The following is a 25,222-nucleotide window of genomic DNA, read 5'->3' as shown; positions in this document are numbered from 1 at the left end:
GTAAGGGACAACTGATACTGACCCTCCTGGGATTCCCTGTATGATTTTTTTTGATTTTGTACACCCTTGACCCTTACTTTTTGTAAAGGAGGATTCATTATTAGAGTCTGATTTAAGTTTAGCTTTCTGCCCTCTGGTAGTCGCCTTGGTTCTAATGGGGGTAGATTCATGCTCCTTAGAGGAGCAGGAGCCAGAGTTTATTAATATAACTGGGGGTACAGATAAAGGCGACCTCAGCCTAACTTGTGAGGCATCTTGATTCAATACCGGCAGGGAATCAGGAAGTGCAGGGGTTAGGGAGAGTCTACTTACTGGGGAATGTGGGTCAAGAGATAACCTACGTTCTGTTAATTGTAATTTGTGAATGAGGGCGGGTTCGGCCCTCAAAATGAAGGCGTCTAGAGTGCCGACCACATTTTTACCCATGTTCCCTTTTCGCTTGCTCATTCTCAACAGCCTGAGAACACACTTTTTGAAGAATTCACCCTGCCCAGATAGGATGAAAATCTGAAGATATTAGCCAATTACTTAAAATAATGTACAAGTTACAGTATGCCGAACCTTGATCAAAGAATTCCTTAAAGCATTAGTTAAAATCCACAAAAGATGCTATGTGCAGGTATATACTAATTAGCAGCATCATTGGAAACGGTTCAGCAATAATAATCATTCTACAGAATTATAGCAGGTTGCCGAGTCTGATCACGAATTACTCCCTTCGGAGGATCTCATTTTTACACATTCTTCTTTTGACTTATAAACTACAGGAGTAAGCTAAGGAAAATTAGAGGCAGGTGTACATATCCTCACTGGTGTTTAATCCTCCAGGATTTTTACTGTTAAGTTCTAAAATATATCTCGTCTCTAACAGGCGCAACTTGGCATCCCTGTTGCCACCTCTCTTAAGAGGCAGAATGGAATCTACGAGAAAATATTGAAGACTGCTGGGGTCACTATTGTGAGCAGATTCGAAGTGCCTGGCCACTGGGTAAGTCTGATCCTTACCAGATATTGCCCTGAGGTGTTGCAATATACGCTTGTGGGCGGGCAAACTTGTGCTGTCCACACATTGGAGCCCACAAGGACATTGCAAGACATAGACCACATATTCGGTCTTACATGTGAGTCTCTTGTTGATGGCAATTGGCTTCTCCAGGAAAGGACTAGAAATGTGGGTCTTGTTTATCCCATGGCGACAGGCCTTACATGATTGGCACTTCTTGAAACCTGTAATGTGATCCATCCAAGATTTGGAGGTTTCTAAGCTACTGCTTACCAAAGCATTGGCCATGGTGGGGGATCTGCGAAACGTGAGGTTCGGTGTGTTAGGTATCAGACCCCCTATAACTGGGTCCCCCTTGACCAGGTTCCAGTTTTTATTGAAGATTTTCCTAATTGTTGAATGTTGATTACTATAGGTGACAATGGCTCTAGCTTGTATTTGCTCATTGTCACTCCCCATTTTATCAGGTCTTGCTTTGGGTACTAGGGCTTGTTCCCTCGAGATTAGCTTAGTGCGTTTAATGGCCCCATCTAATATTTCATTACTGTACCCCCTGTTAAGGAACCTTATTTTGCTCGCTTGCTGGGCTAGATCACATTCAATGTCTGAACTACATATTCTCCGCAACCTAAGCATCTCCCCATAAGGGATACTGCGAATGAGGTGTTGTGGATGCTGACTTGTTGCATGAAGCAACGTATTCCCTGCGGTTGCTTTTCTTTTTTTTTTTTTTTTAATGTCTTTTTATTGAAAGATTTTATTTTTACATACAGGGCACGGCAATGTTACTAACAAAATACATCACATTGAGAAAAAGAAAAGAAAAAAACGGATAAAGCAACAACAGAAATAGTAAAAGGACCTACATCCAGTTAGGGCTAAGAAATAAAGAAATTTGATCAAAAATATCAATTCAAGCTCTACATCCTAAATCTAATCCAGCAAGTTTCCATTCTGTTATATTTCCATGAAGTCACTTATATCGCTCACAATATTATCGACATAGCAATTTATATCTTATATGTAGTCCAAACTCCCCCGGATTTTACTCACATCTAGGTTTTATTCTGTTTCACCCTCCTTCCATCGCGTAATAGGATCCCATATTAGCTTACCCAGCTTCCTTCCCCTTTTTCCTTTCCGTGCATAGATCTCTTTCTCCACATTGTATGTTGTTATTAATTTAGCCAACAATTTATGAAAAGTAGGTGGTATAGGGTCAATCCATGTCGAGGCAATACATAATCTCATGACAGACAATGCTACGAATAAAAATTCCCTCCCGCTAGATAATTGTTCGTCCTCCAGATTTACTCCTAATAATATAGTTCCGGGAGTTAACACAATTTCGGTTCCTAAAATCTTATTTATGAAACCTTCAATATCTTTTTTTAGTGAATCTAGATGAGGACACGTTGCAAATACGTGTTTTAGATCAGCATCAAAACTACCACACCTATAGCACTTGATACCCACAGTGCCTCCCCATTGTGCTATTTTTGCAGGGGTATAGTATAAATGATACAACGTTTTATAATGTTGCGCCTGCAATGATGCTGAGCATATCAAAGAGTATCCCTTTTCTAGAGAGATACCAAAACTTTCCCCACTTATATTAAGATTATCCTTCCATTTTTCGTTCCATTTTTCGTAGTCGTCCTGTTTTGATTTTATCAATTCAGCATAGAGCCTCTTAATAGTGCATTCTTCCCCTCTTTGAATTGCTTCCATAATTGGATCGCGCCTAAAGCCCAATAGGCCTCCCTTTTTGTTCAGAAGGAAGCTCCTAATTTGTAGGTATTTAAAGAATTGCCTGGTATCTACCTTAAATCTAGCTTGTAAGTCTGAGAATTGAAAAATCCCCTGCTCCCCCATTAAATCCCCTATCGTTCTAATTCCCTTGTTTTCCCACTCACTAAATGTGGGACCGGAGAAAATGTCTTGTGGAAGATTTGGGTTATGTGAGAGTCTAGTATACACATTGTATTTCCCCAAACCTATCCTTTTAGAAAAACTTTTCCATATTGTATATGCTGCTATAAGCGTCTTGAACTTTGTCCTCTTGTAATAGCTAGCCTCTGTAAATTTCAACAAGACAGTCTGCACTTCCATTCCCAAAGTTAGTCCATAAATTGCCAGTGTTCCAAATTTACTCCAACCTTCTGATTCTGCCCCTCCCAGCATGCCAATCATATTTTGGAGAGCAGCTGCCCAATAATAAAGTTTTAATTCTGGTACACCCCAGCCTCCCCTCTCTCTCGGGAGTGTCATAAATCTAAGGGCTCTTCTCGTTTTCCCCTTTGCCCAAATAAATCTATTAATTATGGACTCTAATTTTTTTAATATTTTCACTTCGAATAACAAAGGTATTGCTCTAAATAAATATAAAAATTTTGGGAGAACCAGCATTTTTATTATATTTGTCCGCCCCACAATTGACATGTGCAAGTTATCCCACCTGTCCAGGTCTTTCTCTACTTTCTTAATTAAAGGGACAGTATTCTTTTCTACTAACACGTCCAGATCTGCCAAAATAATAACCCCTAAATATAACCCCTAAATATGTACCTTCCTGTGTTACTCGATTGTCTATGCAGAGAGTAAAAGAGTTTTTTATTATCTGCGTTTTTGGATGTATTAAATTTATACCCCGATATCTTTCCAAATTTCTTCGCCTCCGATTCCAGATATTCTATGGATTCAGTGGGATTTGGAGTGATTACGGCAATATCATCTGCATAGGCTAAAATTTTACAATGCCCGATGAGTGTTGCTTTTCTATGTAGTTTTGTTTCCAATATGTTATCTTTGATATCTTTGATGTAGACCTCCACATCTAAAAAATTCACAGTCTCTTTGTGAATCTGTGAGGTGAATTGTAAGTTCAGATTGTTGACATTTAGTTCCATTACAAATTCAGTGGCTTCCTCAGATGACCCCCTCCATATCATGAACAGATCATCTATATATCTGAGGTATAGCATCACCTTGTTCATCATAGTATCTCTATGTTGGCCCATGAGGACCCGCTCCTCCCACAGCCCCATGTGCAAACATGCGAAGCTGGGGGAGAAGCAGGCCCCCATAGCTACCCCTCTCATCTGTTAATATATTTGATTGTTGAATGTAAAAAAGTTCTGTTCTAGGCAAAGCCTTAACATACCAACAATCATTTTGTTATGTTGTACACAGTCCATGGGGTGCTAATCAAGGTAATACTCCACTGCCTTAACACCGTCACAGTGTTTAATCGAAGTATAGAGTGAGGTCACATCTAAAGTCATTAGGAGAAAATCATCACTCCAGTCTACTGTGGCCAATTTGCAAATAAAGTCAGTAGTGCCCCTCACATAGGAATCCAGTTTCTTCACCCACTCCTGTAAAAAATAGTCAATACAGCATGAGACATTTTCAGTGGAACTGTCTATAGCCGAAGTAATTGGCCTCCCTGGTGGCATTGAGGCATCCTTATGCACCTTGGGTAAAAGGTAGAAGGTGGGGATGACCGGATGGTCTTTATTCAGATATCTGAATTCATCAAAGGAAATCAACCCACTACTCCGCCATGCCATCAACTTTGAATTTTGGTCATTCCATGCTGACTTTATTATTGAAAGATTGCTCTTTCTGTAGCATTCTGTATCTCCCAATTGACGCTCAGCCTCTTTTATGTATTCTTTTCGTTTCCAAAGGACGATATTCCCCCCTTTGTCGGCTTGTTTTACTATTATTTTGTTATCGGCTTTGAGCTTTCTGACCAAGTTGTTGTACCCTTGAGTCTGTCTGTTAATGGCCAATTGCTTTTTGTTGGAGACAGTGTACAATTTTTTCAAGTCCTCTATAATGAGTTCATGGTAGATATCCAAATTGTCATGGGTTGATACCGGCAGGAAGGTAGACTTAGGTTTGAAAGGTGTGGTGCTGATCCCAGTGCCACCTGTTGCAATATTATCAACTCCCAAATTTGTATCCAGACTCTCACGCTGTAACCCCCAAATTTCCAGAAATGCAGGTCCTTCCCCCGCAGTTAGTAAAGAGGGTCTTTGTGCTACCATTTGACCGGTGGCCGGAACGCGTCCTTTGGACATGTTGTTGCAATAAAGAATCCAATTTTTCATCTGCTTTGGAGTCTGTGCTCGTGTGTTGCCTGGCGTGGTTGAACCTTGGGAAGGTGTTTGGATATGCTATATGTATATATATATATATATATATATATATATATATATATATATATATATATATATATATATATATATATATATATATATATCTGGAACACTCCAAACTTTCTCATCCAAGTAAGGCACTGACTCCGTGAAATTTTAGTTGATTCCAAATAAATTTATTCTTTCATTAAGGCTGCTTGACGCGTTTCGGCGGTAAGCACCCGCCTTGTTCACAACATCATGACAGACTGTGATTGTATTTATACCCCTTAGTCATTGCATTACATCATGCATGTTCCACTCCTGTTTCCACGCACATTTTAGCTTGTTTGTCACATATCACACACTAGTCACACCCAGTTTCCATGGTAATATGGGGCGTCGTCCACTTTAAATTGACATAAACAAGTTACTTTCATTTTCAATGTTAATTGGTTACATCATCCGCCCCCATGCTTGGTTTCGTTACTATAGAAACCCTCCTGCCACATGAGCCTAGTGATTTGCTCATTTCTCCCTTGCCTGTCAGTCGCTGTGTGTGTGCCTCGCTTATGCCTAATCTGGCCACTTTGCACGAGTCAAATCGTATTTAGAGAAAATTCCTCGGCGCTGGTGAGTTTGTAAACTGACACCATTGAGTAATTTTTCGGTTTATTTGTGTTTCCGAGGTGTTGGGCCAGCGGCGCTAAACTATTTACTCAGGCCGCGTGTAAAAGCGGGTGCAGTTGGGGAATGCTTATGGGATAATATGTGCGTGTTGGTAACACACACGATACGTTTTGGTTTCAGAGGCGCGCGTTAGTCATTGCCGCCTCGTGTTCGCATTACTGGACGCTTATGTGAGCGGGCGCAGCGGGGGATGCTCTGGGGATATTACGAGCGCGTTAATCCATGTGATTGCTTTGTTTGTCGGGCGCGCGTTAGTAAGCACACCTCGTACTGTGATTCAAGGGCGCGCGGGGTTAGTTTGGGACAACTTGTTCTTGCTGCAGGGTGCTAATGCATTTATCATAGCGCGTGTTTTTTATTACTTTTACCTAATCTCCCAGTGGACTTAGGTCACCCATTTCTGAGCTTAACTTTTCGAACAATCGATAAGCATTTCATTAATACATCATTTCCCAGTGGACAAAACTTGGCATTTATACAGTGCCTTGTGCTAATTGATATTGACATTTCTAGCAATACAATATGGCATTTATACCGGTCATATTCCCTTTACATATTTGTATTACTTTACGGATGACAGCTATGCAACATTAGCAGTAATTCCCAATGTGTTGACATGTGTGTGCGTGAAGTGATTTGTCTAAAATGCTGCTCTTGCAGGCTAAAACTGCTGTAGGGGTCATGAACGTGCTCATATATACAGTGATAGTGAGTTATTAAAACTGAACAATAGATGTTAACTGGATGGGAGGGGGGAACTTGTCTTCGACAGGATACAGGGAGTTATCATCAAGAACCATGTTAACATAGTTAGAGATGGACACTGAGTGCTTCATCAGAGTTGAGACCATTCGGTATTTTAGAATTGAGCATTATAATGTACCGTGATTCTAGTCTTCTCAAACTCTGCAGGCGATTACCTCCTCTGGGGTTTTTTGGCACATTGTCAATGACGAAGTATGTTAATACTCCTACATCCCCTGCATGGGTTGTATTTATGTGCCTGGCCACAGGGTAGGCTGGGTCGTCATTATTCACTGCGCGGAGGTGTTGGAGGACTCTGATATGTACAGGGTGGATGGTACTACCCACATATCTTTTACCACAAATACAATTTAGGACATACACCGCATGATCCGTCTTGCAATTGTATTTGCCTCTGATCTTGTAGGGTCTCTTCCTAAAGGGTATATCCACTTTTGTGGTGTTTATCCCATGCTTACAGGCTTTGCATTTGCTGCATTTGCTGAAGCCTTTGATTTTTGACAACCAGTCATCCTGTTTTTTAATGGCTGGTGCATTGCAAACTAGGTGCTCCCTCATGGATTTAGCTTTTCTAAATGCTATCATTGGTCTATTACCACATAATTCTCCAATTACGGGGTCTCTTCTTACTAGCGGCCAATGTTTGGTCAATATTTTTCTGACCTGGTTATGATAGGTGTTAAATCCTGTAATCAATCTTGGTGGCTCTAGTTTGGGAGTTTTCTCTGTCTTTTCTTGTTTTTTGGCAAAGAGGAGATCTTTTCTGTTGGTCTTGCTGCATTTTATGTTTGCTCTGTTGCATGTTTTTTGACTGTAACCTCTCTTTCCTAGTCTTGTAAACAGGTTTTGTTTTGCCTCATCTAGTCCTGTCCTAGTGCTGCAATTTCTGGTCATCCTTAAGCATTCTGCGTAGGGAATTGATTCCTTTAGGTTATGAGGATGGAAACTTTGTGCGTGTAGCACCGAGTTCCCAGCTGTGGGCTTACGATATGTTCTCGTTTGGATTTTACCCTGTTCTACATATAGTTCTATGTCTAGGAACTGAATTGAGGTGGGATTAGTAGTGCAGGTGAATCGCAGATTAAGTACATTTTCATTTAGTTCTGTAGCAAATGATTCTGCGTCTTCCTTCGGACCTTTCCACAGTATAAAAATGTCATCTATGTACCGCTTATACATTATCACATTTTTCAACAGAGTAGTTTGGTGTTTAGCCATGAGTACCTGTTCCTCCCACCAGCCCATGTGTAAATTCGCATAGCTGGGGGAGAAACAAGTACCCATGGCCGAACCCTGGATTTGCCTGTAGTGGAGTCTATTGAAAATAAAGTTATTATTAGTCAGACACCACTCCGTCATTTCCAACAACATTTTAGTGTGATTATATAGTTCAATTGGTCTTTGCCCTAGGAAGTGTTTCACTGCCCTTAGTCCGTCATGGTGTCTGATGCTGGTGTATAAGGATTGAACATCCAGGGTCATAAACACATAATCATCTTCCCAATGTACATCATACACTTTCCGTAAAAAATCACTCGTGTCTTTTATGTATGCCGGCAGGGCTTTCACATATGGTTGTAGAAAATGGTCTATAAAGATGCTGGTTTTCTCAAACAGGCTGCCGATGGCTGAGATTATCGGTCTTCCTGGCGGTGTTGTCGCATTTTTGTGAATCTTTGGGATGAGATATAGTTGGGGGCATATGGGGTAGTCTGTTTTCAGGTATTCAAATTCTTCTTTGCTCAACAAACCTGTGCCTTTCCATCTATATAATTCATTGGTGTATTTCTCTTGTACACTCACCAGGTTTGTCGGAGTTATTCTGGTGTAGCAGTCCTGGTCTTGCAATTGTGCCATTGCTTCATCGTTATACATTTGTAATGGCCATAGCACAATGTTTCCTCCTTTATCAGACCATCTGATAACAATGTCTGATCTCATTTTTATTTTTTCCATTAGTTTCTCATACGGCCCATTTCTGTTCTGATATTTTGTATAGAACTCTTCTGAGCTTTTTGTAGACAAATCCTTCAAATCTTTGATTACATACTCTGTGAACAGGTCAAGCCCATCCTTCGGTGTTATTGGCATAAATACCGATTTTGGCTTAAAGTTGGTTTTTTCTGTTTTGTAAATGTCTATGTCTGCGATTTCTGCAGCCATTCCAGATGACACCACGTCGTTTGGATTGTCTTGTTCAATGTCAATCATATCTCTCAACACATTCATATTTGCCACACTTAGTCCTTGACTGGTTTGGATATTCCCTCCAATTTCGTCTTTTTGGTTGGGGGTGTTTGAAAAATGTTTCTGGAGCTTCAACTTCCGCATATATTGAAAGAAATCAATTCTGGTTTGAGCATAGTCAAAGTTTGTGTGTGCACAAAAAGTTAGTCCCAAGGATAAAATCTCTATTTCACTTTGCGATAGTTCCATGTTTGAAAGATTAATTACTGTGTTATCTTTGCTTGTTGTATTTCCTGTCATTATCGCTGAGATTTCTTTTTGTATTGTTTCTTTGCAGTTGCTGTTGGTTTCGTTTTTTCTTTGTCCTTTCCTGCTAAAAAAAATAATATAAAACCTGAATTGAAGGCGTCTTCTCTTGGAAGTAATATGCAGGTGAGGTCCGCTCACGTCATTCACAGACCCTTCAGTCCAACGAGCCCATTTGAATCATATACATTATGTTTAAGATTTCAGACACCTCTCTCATACACCCTCAATACTCGCGTATGGAATACCCCTACCTCCCTCCGAGTGACCACAATCTTTGCATGTGAGGAGGGTGCCACAGTGCGGCAGAGCAGAGCACATAGCTGTATTATCTGGCCAGTGCCATCAGATGGGGCACCTGCACTGTATATTGCACATCTCCAACTAAGCGGTATATTATCAAAAGAAGGAAATGTAGCCCCTTTCTGTCTGCAAAGTTGCATGCATACACAGGGTTCGACATGAAACTATGCCCTTTGAACCAAAATGCCATCCCCGGTTTCTGGTGACACTTGTGTAAAAGTTCCCAGTCCAAGATGGCATCAAAACAACACAACAGGCCGTGCCTCATTGTGCATTTCACACTGAGTGCAGCCAATGGCTCTCTGAACTTCAAAGAGGAAGAGCATACAAACAACGCGACGTAAATACGTAAGAACCCAATGAGCAAACACGTTGCCAGTTTTTGTGGTACCGTGTTGTCTGTGCATCGCTATAGAGACGCTAATCTATTTTTAGGTTTCGCCTACACAGCTTTGCGTTGTGCTTGTGAAAACTATCGTTTTGAAATATAAAATTAAAAAGAGTCCCCCCTCTTTCCTGGCTTTTTATTGGTTCCTGTGCTTGCTACTTACTTTTCCTCAATTTCCGTTGGCGGTAGCATATTTTCCTTCATTTACCAATGCTTGTCTGCTTTTCTTATCAGTTTCCCCAAGCCGAAATACTGTTAACATCCACTTTGGTGGAACAAGTTTTTCATAAAGTTTTGCTTCTTTTTTGCTTTTTCAACTTGTAGCAGATTTATATAGCGCAACTCATCACCCAGAGAGATTAAGTGATTTGCTCAGAATCGCAGGACTCCACTCCTGTGTTAATTGTTTCTTTTTTAAAGAGCTGCTATTTCAGTCTGAGGGGGATAAAACATTTTTATAAAGACCTGTGTGCAGAGGGCCAGGGGAGGATGATATATCTGGTGGCTTCATCCCAGCTTTCTGATAGCCTGCTGTCATTAATCATGGCTTCTTTGTGTTTCTTCCCTTTTCGTTTCCTGCGAGCTGCCTTCTCTGTACCACTGCCTGTACCTTCAGAAAAGCTGCTGCAGCTTTTGTCACAGCAAAGCGAGAGGGTGATTTTGGGAAGGAGACAGCAGGGCATGCTTTCCTCGAAATTGCCTAGCGGCATAATTCCCAGTGGCAGCCGCCACATAAAACAAGAATTTGAAATGTAATGGGTCTTGCATTTGTGAGAGTTTAAGCTATTGGCATTCTAAATGAAAATACCTTTTATTTATGTTTTAAAAACCAACAAATAAATAAAAAGTATTGTCATTTACAATGCCAATAGCTCAAACTCTCGCAAATGCTAGACCAATTGCATTGCCACTGTGAAAGCGCGCATGGTGCACCGCTAATACATAGAAGGAGCCGCCATTGCTGCCGTTCCGCAAGTCCTGTCTATATTAATTAAGTAAATAGTTCTCCAAACTTCTAATGAAGCTCCCGAGTTAGGACACATGCAAAAAATGACGGCCCTAATGGAAATTAACAACAGAAGACAGGGGGAATACTAAGGAGGGACTAATAAGCCTACCAACAAATCATAAGCCAACATTTACAAAGGACAATGACACAAGCCAATGAAAAATATGGGTGGAGCTTCAAGTCCGCACCTGAATAGAGCATACCTCGTAGAGCAGCGCATGCACTGCCCAGACTTGACCTAAAAAGTGGTGGGGTGGGGGGAGGAGAGGAGGCGCGGGGCTGGACTATAATAATAATAATTCATTTAAAAAAAAGTTATATTCACCTGGTGCTGGCCGCCTCCTTTCTCCTTTGTCGTGCCTTGGTGCTAGGACTTACTTGTTTATTGGTCTGTAAGCACTATTTTCTTTTTTTCCTACTGCAGGGAGGATGACATGCGCAGATGGGACAATGGCGGCCACTTCTTTTAAATAATAAATGGTTTTAGTAACCAGCGCTGCACAGGTAGGGTGCTGCGCTGCTTACGGAAAACGTACAATATTGAAAAAATTGAGTTTGCGGAACTGCGTTGATGAAAAGAACGGCACAGCTTGCTAAACTGTATTTTTTCAATATATGTTTTTAGTAACAAGCACATAAAAATGTCCAATATTGAAACATTTGAGGTTGGCAGCCGTGCCTTTTTTTCATTGATGCAGCTCGCCAAACTAAATTTTTTCATTATTGTACGTTTTTCTGCCATTAAACCATTCACTTTTACTCCGCACCCCTTTCTGTGAAATACCAGTATCTCCCCAATTAGTGCGTTACCAGAATACATGATTTTCATTCTCATTTGCACAACTGCTGGGAACCGTTCATGTTACCATTGCTAAAGCCAGCGCTATGATATTGGCAGGCATTTATCTAACAAAGAACCTCCATCTTTGAATATGCCATAGAAATCACGCTTCTAACAAAGAGCACAGCCATTTAATGGCTACATTTCCAGTGAATATGTTATCCAATGAGCAAGAGGTAAAACATGATATAACCAATAAGATATTGGGGTAAAAGTTTCAAGTCTCCACGGCCAATTAACAAGGAGATTGCCAGTGGCCAATTGAAGGGGCCTTCACTTTTTTTTACTGTGAGTACGGAAAGCACGCTTTTTTTTATAAACACAACACACACTTTCCTATATGTGTGTTTTGAGCTCTAGAGCATGGTAGGCAACAAGTAAAGGGGATAGAGTTCCAGCAAGCAGTCCCGAGACCACATTCTTAGCGTGGCTGAGAGGGCTCACTGCCCCCAATCTAGGTCACCCTTCTGGTCTTTGTTTCACCACTTCCGGGCTCACGACTAGCCCGCCATGGTCTTGAGGATGCTGCTGCAGTGGCAGTGGGTGTCCAATCGCTCCATCTTCACCTTTTCACTCTCCTACACCTGCCTCTATTTCATCTACATGCCCCCCGGCATAGGTAAAAGCGACTGCTCCTGCACCATTAATTTCAGCCCACACCCACAAAGGAGCCTGCCGTGGACGTGCCTTCCTTTGGCAACAGATGCCAAAACAACAGTTGATGGAAAGGATGCAGAACAATGTCATACATTCACCCCAGTACAGAGATCTGGGGCTAAATCCATTGTTTTGTTGCTCACTATGCCATTCCATTTTGAACTCAGCCATATGCAAATCAATCTTGACCCTGTGCCCCATGGGAACAGTCCAGCCGAACTGCCAAGCCAGGTCCTCCCTGGAAACAAGCATTCTAGGACCGGTTTCGGGGTTTCAGCCCTCTTCAGCCAGGATAGCTTGATTACAGTGGCATGGAGAGCACAGGACTCACGTCTGAGTATACCCGTCCCACTCGGGGTGACAAATGCAAAAACAACAGTTGATATGCAGAACAATGTCATACATTCACCCCAGTACAGAGATCTGGGGCTAAATCCATCGTTTTTTTGCTCACCATGCCATTTCAGTTTAAACCCAGCCATATGCAAATCAGTCTTGACCCTGTGCCCCATGGGAACAGTCCAGCCCGAACTACCAAACCAGGTCCTCCCTGGACTGGAAACAAGCATCCTAGGACCGGTTTCAGGCTTTCAGCCCTCTTCAGCTAGGATAGCTTCATTCCAGTGGCATGGAGAGCACGGGACTCACGTCTGAGCATACCCGTCCCACTCGGGGTGACAAATGTAAAAACAACAGTTGATGGACAGAATGCTGAACAATGTCATACGTTCACCCCAGTACAGAGATCTGGGGCTAAATCCATCGTTTTTTTGCTCACCATGCCATTCCAGTTTGAACCCAGCCATATGCAAATCAGTCTTGATCCTGTGCCCCATGGGAACAGTCCAGCCCGAACTGCCAAGCCAGGTCCTCCCTGGACTGGAAACAGTTCAGGCTGGACTGTTCCCATGAGGCACAAGGTCAAGACCGATTTGCATATGGCCATGTCTGAACTGGGGTGGCTTGGTGAGCAAAATAACAATGGATTAAACCCAGATCTGTGACTAGGGGTGAGTGTTTTGCCATTATACAACATTCTGTCCATCATCTTGTGTGTTTTGCTGTTTTTCCTTTGGCAACAGTGCACCATCCTTCATACGCTGTCCAATGTCCAGTACAGAAAGGTCAATTAATGTTCCCAATCCACATGAATAACCATTTAATAATCCACTGTTTCCTTGTAGCATTCAATTTTCCCGATCCTTTTAGCATTTGCTTATTTCACTCATCCTTCCTAGAATTCCAACCTGTACTCGCACCGTCTTGCCTCTTTTGATCAATAATGTGCCGGGCTCAATCCTCCATGCAATAGTTATTTATTTTGTTGTCTGTGTATGCTGGGTAGCTGTCACTGTTTTGAATCCTCATGCCGTCCATTCTGCCTTTGTTATCTAGGTTGATAAGAGAGTCCCATTAAATTAGATAGAAGCATCTATGGCAACACATTAGCAGTGGGGCTGGGCAACATTCATTTCCTGGTGCCTTTCCACTAAGGCATGGTTTGTGTATGGTTGGATCATCTCTTTATGTTATTACAAAAACTCTTAATTACACAACTGAATGCACGTCAAGTAACATCGAGCACCTTGCTTGGAGCAGAAACTGCTTGCATGCTTTGGTTTCAGGAATGTTAGTTTACAACCGAGAGTTCCGTAGTACCCTTATCTGAAATATAAAATGCTTTCTCGCATTCTTCTCTCCCATCTAGGAAGTCAATGTGCGACGCTGCACTACTTTGAAGAATTTCAATTTCTAGTAACATACCTTTTGCGTGTGTAAGTGCTTTTGAGGTCACACAAAGCCCATGGCTTTTATATTAAGACACTGGAGATCCCGCTGTGTTCCACCTTAGATACTTAGCATTGCCACCCTAAGCCCTTGGAGAATGACCGGAAGAAAATAGACTTATAACACTATCCATGCTGACAGGGTTGGACTGACCTAGAGGCCTGGTCTGACAGGTCAGTGCGTGGGCTGTTTCTTGTCAGTTTGTAGTCTTATGTTATGGTCTGTTGATTTCCATGATATTACCACAAACTATGTCTGGCACATCCACAAATGCATGCACTCTCCCATACCTTGCAAAACACCCATACTTTGCAAGGTCAAAACTACCCGGATATGGAAATGTGGGCCATTTTTTTTAGCAAAGTGATTCACTAATGCACAACGCCTATTTTGGTGGCAGAGCCTATTTTTTTTATCCCAGTCAGATCCTACATGCTTGCTCACATTTATGTAGGTAAAGTATGTTGAAAGTTTATTGATTAGGTTGATCTAGCTTAAGGGTCATCTAGAGATCAGTGGTGAGTTCACCGAACAGGTAACACTCATCCGAAGAAAGCTAGAGATGTCCTATTAGTGGCTTCAGCCCAGTAAAGCTTATTTTTTTACAGCGCTCTCCCTCTCTCACACACAACACTCATGCTGTCTCACACACTCTTCCCGCCTCTCTCATATGATTAACTTCAGGCCTTTGAGCACAGTTTCTTTTCCGTGCCATTTCAAGATTTCCATCCCTCAAACTCATGCTCTCCTTATCTTCTTAGGGTGTCTTCTGCGTACACAGGCGCACCCTCTTTATGAGTCTGTGGCCTGCTTGCCTCTTCTTCCTCTCTTTCTCACATACTCTTTCTGCTTCTCTGTCTGGAGTTCATTCACCACTTCATGCACAAATTGCCTATCTCTCTCTATCTTCCTTTCTATCTATGTGCAGCTCTCATCCTTTTTTAATCAAAAGGTGGGGAGGAGGAATAGGTGTCTAGTCTGTTCCCCAAGGTAGATATGTTTATCATAAGTGGACTAAGACACTTGTAACTACGTTACACAAGGTTGTATAGATAACCCTCATAAACGCTATGTTTGTGCTGTGCGGTTTATCTTGGTTCTCCGCCCCACATAGACGTTGTGGCATTTATCATTGGGTGATCTATTGTGCTACATGCCAGCCTCAAGTCTGAGGTCAACTCTGGAGTAGCGTAGTAGTGTCCAGAGAAAGGTATAGGTACCGCCACATGAGAAGGTTAATATTAAAAAACACACCTACATCCAGAAGATCACTTTATTTTGGAACGGATGTGGCCTGTATTTAAAAATTACACTAGGGTATACTCTTGGATCAAGCAACTGGATCCTTGTATATCACTTAAAATAAACAGTCAACATGTTTCTGCTCCCTTTGGTCCAGCCGGGTCTGGGGAGCATTCGTCAGGACAAAAAACAGATTAAAATTGATACTCACACCTTTTGTGCAGTATATCAGGGGTTGTAATTGTACCCACTGTGGTTTGTATTGAAGGCTCAATTGACCTGAAAAAGAAATCACAAATTCAACTTTTGGCATTCTGTAATCTGTAGCTGGTGTACCTTTGCATGTGCATTATTGATTATATCGCACTGTTTTCTTAGTTATCTGTGCGGGCACATTTTGCCTGTCTTAATTCTTCACTCAGTATTAGCAGTTGTGGGGGACTTATTGGCGAATTACAGTGGGGAAGTTAATCGTGAGAGTCAGTCGACATAATATTAAAGACAGTAAACAGTGTTGGTAATTGTTTATGCGTCTATTGAGTGTTTCATGTATATAGGCAAATTTAATGTATAAGCCTACTTGACAAGGTATTGGTTCGGCACAGTATTAAAAAGGACAGTAAACACTGATGGTATTTGTTTACGAAGGCGATTAAAGAGTGTATGCTCACTCATCATACACCACAGTTTTATATATATCCCGTTGAAGGCTCGTCCTAAACTCTTGTGCTCAATGGTATTCGCATTAGTTCAAGATATGTAACATTGCGTGGTAAACCCTGACTACTACATATAAGCGCATATACCTGATTGATGAGAACATTACCTCAATTATAGCGAATTTCGTGTCCTAAGGGGAACGGACATATGGGTCCCAGGCTGTAAACACAAAAAGGGGGAGGTTTAAGAGTTGTTACCGGTATGTTGTTGCAAACCCCAAGTGTTCGAGCAGCTGAAAGCGGTCTCGTAGTTGCCGCGTTTCTCTCCTCACCCGCAAAGGAAGGCCTGTTCCGCGTCTGGTGCTGGCGCTGCCCCCGGGCGTGGAAGTGCCGTCATTGTAAACTATTTGTATTTTCAGTTTAGTAGTAATAAAAGACGGACACTCATAATAGTTCGGATTGTGATTAGACATCATGAACGGACCTTCGTCGGAATTCGAAGTAAAAATCGCCTTATTAGTTGTTCGTTATTAGTATACATTTGGAGAGTGGACATTTGTGTAATTAATGATTTTAAAATTAGTAGTACATTTGTTTCTTAAGAGGTGTTGGTACATAATGTTTTGAAAAGTACTACTTCACATATATGTAATTTCTTATGCAAAATGGTGCCACTGGACATTGTCATTGAGTCCCCATTAGTGGGTTTTAAGTCTATTTACCCATCTCTGTTGTTTTTCGTATAGGATTTTCTCTGCATTACCTGTCTTGTCTTTTAACATTTCAATTATAGTCCATTTCAAATCTTCTACTTTGTGGCCTGTTTCAACAAAGTGAGTGCAGAGTTTTGTATTGTTTTTCTTTAGTCTTATATTACTCTTATGTTCCCCAATTCTTAGCTTCACCTTTCTGCAAGTCATTCCAATGTACTGTTTTTTACAAGGACATGTAATCATGTAGATAACATGTGTCGAGTTGCAGGTAGTATGTTGTCTCTGGGTCCAGAGTAGTGAGCTGCTTCTTCGGGCGAGTGTGGATAAGTAAATCCTTAAGGTTCTGTGTTCGTCGATTGGCGAATCTGGGTTTGAGCCATGAAAGATTCCCTGATGTTAGTATTCGCCAATTTTTATTTACCAGTTTTTGGACCTTGTAGGTTGCCGGACAATACGTTGTAACACAGGTGACCAGATCTTGGACCGGTTCCTTTGTAACGGTTTCCAGCAAGGCAGTTCTTGGTTGATTGTTTGCTCTTTTGCTGGCATTTTACAGTGGTGGCCTGTTCTCAAATGCAGTATCTTGTACAATACTAGCAAACATATTATAAGCAACAAAGTTATCAGCATAGTTACTAGTCCATAAAAGGCGAATGGTGACAGCATACTAAGATGCTGTATGCTGTAATGAATAGGAATTAACAATACCTAATTCACACCCTCCCTATTTAGCATAGTATTTTATATCTATGAAGGTCTCATTTGGGTTTTAGCAGGGCGGGCCCATACCTCAAAATCTCAGTGGCAGAGGATCACATCATCTTCCACCAGCTCTCTGCATGCGAAGCACCATCAAGTGTATGTCGTGTGTGTGCAGCACAACAATATAAAACCTGCCTAGAGCTAGATTTTGGCAGCAGCATGTGTGTTATATCTATGGACGTGCGAAGATCAGACCTCACAACAACATCGTGTTTAGTTATCCTTGCAGCCCTCAGCACTCACTGTGCAGACAGTGTACCAAGCAAAACTGATATCAGAGCAATAACATATTATTTCTCAAGTAAATCACAAAGCTCTTCTGGGTTGAAAGCTAAATCAACAATTATGTGTTGTGTGCAAAATGAGGCAGAAAGGGAAAATGGCGTTTAAACATTTAATAAGCTCATGCTAACTTAACACAGTATATAGAAAAGAAGTAGCTATATGACACCCCCCCCCCCCCCCAATGATCCGAGCACGGACAAAAGCAAGGCAAGGTAAAACCAGAACAGGGGCATAACACGAAAGCAAAGTTCAATAATAATGAGCTAAGCTAATCTGAAAAGGCATACACGATGGCCTATAGTGGCCAAAATAAAAGGTTCAAAAACTCCGAAAGATAAAGTCAATCGGCCTGGGGCGTATAAAGTCAATAGGCCTGGGGCGTAAAAAAAAACTCAGTATAAGCTAAAGCCACCATCAAAAAATACAAACTGGTACGTGCCTAAATAAACAGCTTCCGAGGCATCTCAGGGCAGGACCGTATATGCAAAATATGCAGCAACAGCTTCTAAAATGAAATCACTGTCATCATCCGAAAACAGTTCAGCCATCCAATTAAGCAGTGGAAAAGAACATACGTGATCCTCCAGCATTGGATCCTCTAGCAGCATCAGAGGACAACTCGGTGGGTTTTCCAGAACGCTATATGCCAAGAACTCATGCGCCGCTGCGAGTATGTTCCAATGACCCATTAGTCCATGCATCGCTGCCAAGGCCATAATCCTTTCGCCAGAACAAACCAACTCGTGAGCAACTATGGGGCTCATCAGATGATTAAAATCGACGTCAGGAGACACCGTCAAGCAGAGACACAAATCAAGGGCCCATTCGAAATCGCAGCTCAGACAATGAAAAACAGGCTAGACACATGTAAAATAGGAAAATCGAAACGATAATCCAAAAGCCGTGCTTAAAGTCGCAAGCGGCAGGGTGCCATAGTAATCAAGCATCCGGTTGCGAAACAGCAGTAGGAGGGGCTCTGCGGCTTCCAGCGCAGGACGGGCATCCATGTTTAACAAAACTAAATATAATCAAAACGCCTGCAGCTAATGCCAGCAAAACCGGGAAGCCGCCAAACAGACTCGAAAATATAGAATTGAAAAAGCTAGGGATGATTCTAAATATCTTCTTAAATGAAGTCAGGAGACCACTGCTAACCAATTTAAAAAAATGAGCCAGGCCAGAAGTGGAGGAGACATTAAAGATTTGGTGAACCAGCTCACTGAAATGTAACGGTAAATCAGTGTTCAAAAGGGCCTGCACCTCTGTGCGCGTGTTAGCTATGTGAAGGACGAATGTTTCTCTGGCCGAACTCAGGGCCACTTCTTTTTGAGACAAAAGGGCTCTTATTCTAGTCATACCATTGAACTCTGCTTTCAAGGTTGGGATGCGCGGCCAGATGGAAATAGCTGAAATCCCATGTGTAGGGGGATACAGAACGTTTTTGCAACAGACGACACGTTCTGATACAGTTACCACATAAGCGACCCCTTTAATGAAACCACAAAACTCCTCGTTTTTCAACAGCAAATAACTACCATTCGCCAGTAATGTGAATGTGGGAACTATCGCAGGAACTGGGGTCCCTTTTAAAAAACAGGCTAAATTAGGCCGGTCTTGATTACAAGAACTATGTAACTGGATGTGTCTGCATATCAATGAATGGTCAGGGGACTCTGTGCATTCTTCCCCATTAAGGTACACCTCTTTCCCGTCTTGCAGGGATCTATAAGTGAATGGAAGAGGCCACGTCTCGTGGAGGAATGAGTTCCCTAATGGTTCATATCTCCCTATAGCTATGTAACGCATACAATTAGTAAACTTGTACAAGGCAAATGGCAATGTGATTAATCTGTGGATAAGCCACGTTGCAGCAGTAGCTTCAGCAACAGAAAATGGTAAAGACTCCAACCTCTTAATGTGTAACATGGAAAACGAAGCATCACGCATTGAAAGCATGCGTTGTTTGTCAGTTAAATTAAAAGGGGCAAAAAGAGAGGAAACGTTCATGTAACTCCAAGGCACACGACCAGCCTTAAGCATCTGCGGGGTCCAAGCAAATTGCATAATAGAACGCAATTGATTCTGACCATGGTACAAAACAGACACTTCATCATGTACGATGTCAACAACAGATGATACAATATTATTCAATGTATAAATGTGGGAAGAAGGAATGTTAATACTGTTATCCACAACAGCAAGCACTTTTTCCAAATTAGCTTGATCTATCGCTCTTAGGCGCTTAGCAGCCTCAACCTGTGAAGTTTTCCAGATTTCATTGTAAATAGCATAAATCCATCTTTTAGATCTACCATTAGCCGGGCCCTTTATGAAGTCATTTAAATCCACATCATTAGTCAGCTTAGAAAGATGTAATTTAACAGCAGCTAATGTAGAGTGTTGGAGCCAATTCTGACTTAATTTGCCCACTGAGTAAGTGGTGACAGTATGGTCAGCATCAAAACGTGGATCAGGCCTGACTTGTGTAAAACCTTCAGCTAAACCTAAAAAGCGACGTTGGCAAGAATCAGAGCTTCTGTGCCACATCAGCCAACCCCCTCGGATCCCAACTGGATATATTGAAGGATGCATTGTGCATTAACATTTGCAATTCTCGAATGGAAAACTGTGTATAATTATTCCAACCCAAATATTCTTCTAAATCAGGAAAAGAAGGGGTATTTAATTTTTTTGAAATAGCCAATCCAAAGCATGTTGTCTGGAAAATGGTAGAATTTAAAAACAACATATGATTTGGGATGAGACATGCACGGTGCAAAGCCTCAGTGCTTTGTACCTGCCAATTTTTAGAACCCCAAACCAATTTGAGGTCAATGGTTTCCTTCCATAGCTCATAGCCATCTGCAGCTAATCCGTCTCGAAAGGACTTCGAATACAACAATTTAGTATCGGTAAGTCTAACTTTGGACATGGGCTTTTGTGTCATCTTAAAGTAAAAGGACTCAGGACTTGATTGATTAAAGTCGGTAAAATAAGTGTACTTTTTCAAAAATGTACTGGAGCTGCCTTGTAACGGTGCCGGGCAATGTTCCCACTGTGTGTAATTTACAGTACCCCTTCTGGAACTTGTTTTATGCAAGAAATGGTTACCAAAATGTTGGAAGCAAAATAAATCACCATAATTAGCAGATTCTAAATACAAATCTTCAGCATCAAAGGCAGCATAATATTTCAAATCAGAAAATAATGACTCTACGGCCTGAACATCCCAATCATCAGAACGTATGTTTTGTTTCACCACATCCCCCATGTTCACTCTGAGTACATTGGGGACATTAATCACTTCAGTTGGGCCATGGATTTGAAATTTAACTGCATCCCACACAATCCCATCAAGAACCGGCCAAGCAGTGATGTTCACAAAATTCAAGTCTCTCTTCAGTCTGTGTGTAGAATGGGACGAGTAAAGGGGGGCCAAAGTTCCATTAAGATGCTGAATGCATGTTCTCTCCTCGACATAGTGTCCATCGACCAGACGGAAAAAATAAAACACAAATCCAATTGACATAAAAAGATAAACTGAAAAAAGCACCAGCCAAATATATGTCCATGGAGGGACCAAAAAATGTTTTTTAAATAATGTGGCATATGTTGCTAGTCGTGACGGTTTCTTCGAATTTACTGAAACAGAGTCAAATGAGAATCGGGATTCTGTGGTCAAACGTGTCTGTATACCAGGCATCGACAAATCAGCAGGATAGGCATAGTCTAAGTCATCAATCTTATTAACGTGAAAAGAGTTCAATAAAGGATTGGAAATGGCAGGCATCTTGAGGGCCACTTCTGGCTCAGCATTAGAAATAGTGGCCAACACAGAATTTCTCACAACCGAAGGACAGGAGACCGCCGGTGTCATACTATGAAGAATCGGCCACCCGTGTAACTTGACATTGTCAATTGAGATCAACCTGCTTTCCTTACGACCTGGAAGTGGTGGTAAAATGACTGTTCTTGTGCCCTTCACTCCAAGAACGGGAACCGGTGCTCGATAGGAAGGACCAAATTCTTTCTTGTTATCGATCTTCTCTCGAACCAGTTCACCAACTTTGGGTAGCCAGCCAACTACCGGGATCTGCAACGCATCATCCGATGTGGAGGGCAAATGTTCCTTTGCAAGACTGTCTCTGGTCTTTTGTAGATCCTGTAAAACATTACAATGTTCATCCACCTCAAAGGCCGTGGCTTGAGCCACGCAGTCTAGACCGTCGAGGTCAGGGACATACATCTTGATACCAAAGAGCATTTCGTACGGGGTCCGCCCACCCAGAGACCTTCTAGGGAGATTGTTTAGAGCACGCTGCACGCAATTAAGGTGGGCTAACCAGTTTCTGCCAGTGCCTATAACTCGAGCTGTCAAAGATTGCTTTAAGTCACGGTTCATTCGCTCCACTACACTATTACCCTCAGGTCTGTATGGAGACGAAAACTTGACTTGGACCTACTAAGATGTATTTATACGCAGTATCAGAAGAAAAAGGACCGCAGTGATCTAAATAAACGCAACCCAGTGGTTTATTAGAAATGTACAACTGTGTCTGAGGCGGACGCGCAGCAGTCGAAGGCTTGATCTGCTGGCAAATGTCACATTGAAGGACATAATCACGCGTCTGTTTGTACAGTCCCCGCCACCAGAACCTCTGTTGAAGCTGAGTTACAGTGGCTGAGACGCCCGCATGCGCAGACGCCACACCTTCATGAGCCGCTGTAATCAAAGTAGCTCTGCGATCCGAGTTGGGAATCAAACATTCACCAACATCAGGAATTTTTACGTAAGGAACCTTATCGGGACTTAAGTGGTATGTGTACTTCGAAGGGAACCCCGCAGGATATTTACCTCCCTTCTCAGTGGCAGCAACCGCCGCCAAGATGTCATCATCTATTTTACTTTTGGACCGTGTACCTGCTGCAACTAAGTATTTCGATCCTGCAGCTTCGCCGCTTCATCAGCAAGCGAGTTACCGACAGCGTGGACTCCTACACGCTGATGGCCAAGAGTATGAATCACAAACGCAAGTGGCAACCGCTCTTTAAGCTCAGCCACTCTGACCCAGATCATTTTATGTTTTATTGTGCTACCCTTGGAATCACGAAAGTCATTCTGAATCCAATAGATCAAGTTCTCATTGTAAGACTGGACACAGTAGTAAGAATCACTCACTATTCGAGTTGTCACACACGGATCAGCGTACTCCAATGCAAGCATCAGAGCACGAAGCTCTGCTAATTGTGCAGTGCAGTCCCCTAGTGTCTGCGTGTGCACGACCCTGGACTTGAACTCGTCGTTCACCATGGCATCGACCTCAATGGCGCATGCCGAAACGTAGGCATGTTTAGAGCCATGCGCAACCTGCGCCGAACCATCAGTGTAAATGATGCAATGGAAATCCTCCAGGGGTCGCATTGCTAAAGGAGCTGGATGAACGAATTCATACTGTAAGTACTCCTGCGACCGTAACGAGGCGTCAAAAATAAACGTGACATCCTGGGATGTCAAGGATGCAGCCAATTGAATCCACCGAGGGTGCAAAGCTTTAGAATTAGGCACACTGGCTTTTGTGACTGCCTCCAAGGCAGGACACGGGGTAACAACCAACATGCGCTTTACCTGTGACAGGGCACGTTTCTTAAGAATTGCCATCTGCACAGCCGTCAAAACTTTCTCCACAGTGGAAAAGCGCAATTCAGCCGAAGTGTACAAGTGTGACTTGTAAGCAATAGGTACTGTGTCTCCTTCATTTTACTCGTCAAGTACGTGAAACCCACCGTCCCAGGGACAATTCTTATCACCAGGTTGGTTTGGTTATCACGAGTCAGTAAGAATTTAGAAGCGAGCAGATCAGCTTGCAAAGATTGCAGAATAGCCGAATGTTCTGGCAGCCAGCATGATTTGGAAAAAGATGGTTGTATCAAAGCATACAATGGCTTGATACGCTGGGCATATTCCGGAATGTATGTCCTCCCGAAATTCAAGAAGCCCAGTAGAGATTGTAATTTTGTCAGTGTTGTTGGAGCACGCAATTGTGCGCATTTCTCCAGGAAGTGAGGAGCTAATCCTTTTCCCTGATTGTTGAGCTCGTAGCCCAGAAACAACACTGTGAACTCTGCAATGTGCGATTTTGCAAAGTTGAATTTGTAACCTAAGGTGGCAAAGGCACAAATAATCCCGTTGACTCGACACAGATGCTCCCAAAGCTCGTCGTCTGTGAGATATATGTCATCCACATACGAACAAGCATCTGGGTCGATTCCCTCTAAGAGGGAGACAATGCGGGCAGTGAAAATCCCAGGAATATATTTATAGCCCATAGGCAAACGCCGATATTGTTTTTGAACACCGCCGCAAGTAAAGGATGTCCATTGAGAACTTAGAGCATCCAATTGATGGGCATAAAAACCGTTGGAAATGTCAAGCGTGGTTTTGAACCGCTTACGCACAAGACTATTCACTAGAGCAGAGCCGTGGGTATTCTGTACTGCACAGTTACGGCAATGCAAGTTTAAATGCCGGTAATCCAATACCAAACGATATGAACCGCCTGGCTTGTTCACAGTAAAAAGAGGGTTATTCATTGGTGACACACAGGTTTCAATCACACCTTGATATTCCAATTGTTCAAGGATAGCCGCGACGGAAGCCTTTGCTTCTCGCCGAATGGGTTGATGAGGTTGAGGCTGCGGCTGAGACCGTAAAGGAATCTCATGGCATGGGGACAATCTATCCCAACCACATTGATTGCGATACACAGCCGGTGCTAGAGCCAGAGCCCACTCTTCTGCAAAGTGCAGCGCATCCTCTTTCGAGACTGTGTTCGCGAAACTGGGGAGGATCACCTCCTCCCCTCGCGGAGCTGCGAGCACAAAAGGTGGGGGCCAGTCAGCCTCCGAAAGCAAAATGTCATATGTAGACGAAAGATTTTTCCAAAATACCCCTTTAATGGTTCGCTGTATGTCACCCTCGATTAATAGGACAATTTCAAAAAGTCTATCAGGGGGAGCAACTCTGGTATCAGCTGTTTCAATTACAACATAAATATCAGTCTCTTTCACCTTCAGTAGTGGACGGAGGGCCTCTCTCACTATGGTAATCTCCGCCGCGCTGTCCAGCAAGGTCAGAGCCCACGTCAGATTCCGAAGCCGCGTTCTCACTATCTGGGGCATATCGATGCGCTGTTAAGGCTGCGACTTTCTTCTTGGCAAACTGCGGTCTCTTAGGCGTAGAACCTTCCTGCTTTTCTGCACCGTTCCTCGGGTGGGGCTGGTCACGTCCTTGCTGGCCACCCGACCCCTGCCGCCCCCTCCACCACCGGTTGTCGGGGCCGATGAGTCATGAAAGGAACGAGGAGAGCGTTGGTCAGAAGCCTGAAAATGATCAGGAGTTTTAATCGTCGTGCGATCGCGCAAGTCATAAATACGTTCCGACTGTGCAGGCAACGGAGACGCAGGACGAGAACTCTGGGT

The sequence above is a fragment of the Lissotriton vulgaris genome, chromosome 5 (genome assembly GCF_964263255.1).
Source record: "Lissotriton vulgaris chromosome 5, aLisVul1.2, whole genome shotgun sequence".
Classification (NCBI taxonomy): Eukaryota; Metazoa; Chordata; class Amphibia; order Caudata; family Salamandridae; genus Lissotriton; species Lissotriton vulgaris.
The sequence above is the reverse complement of the archived record's forward strand: the minus strand, read 5'-3'. Positions refer to the sequence as shown.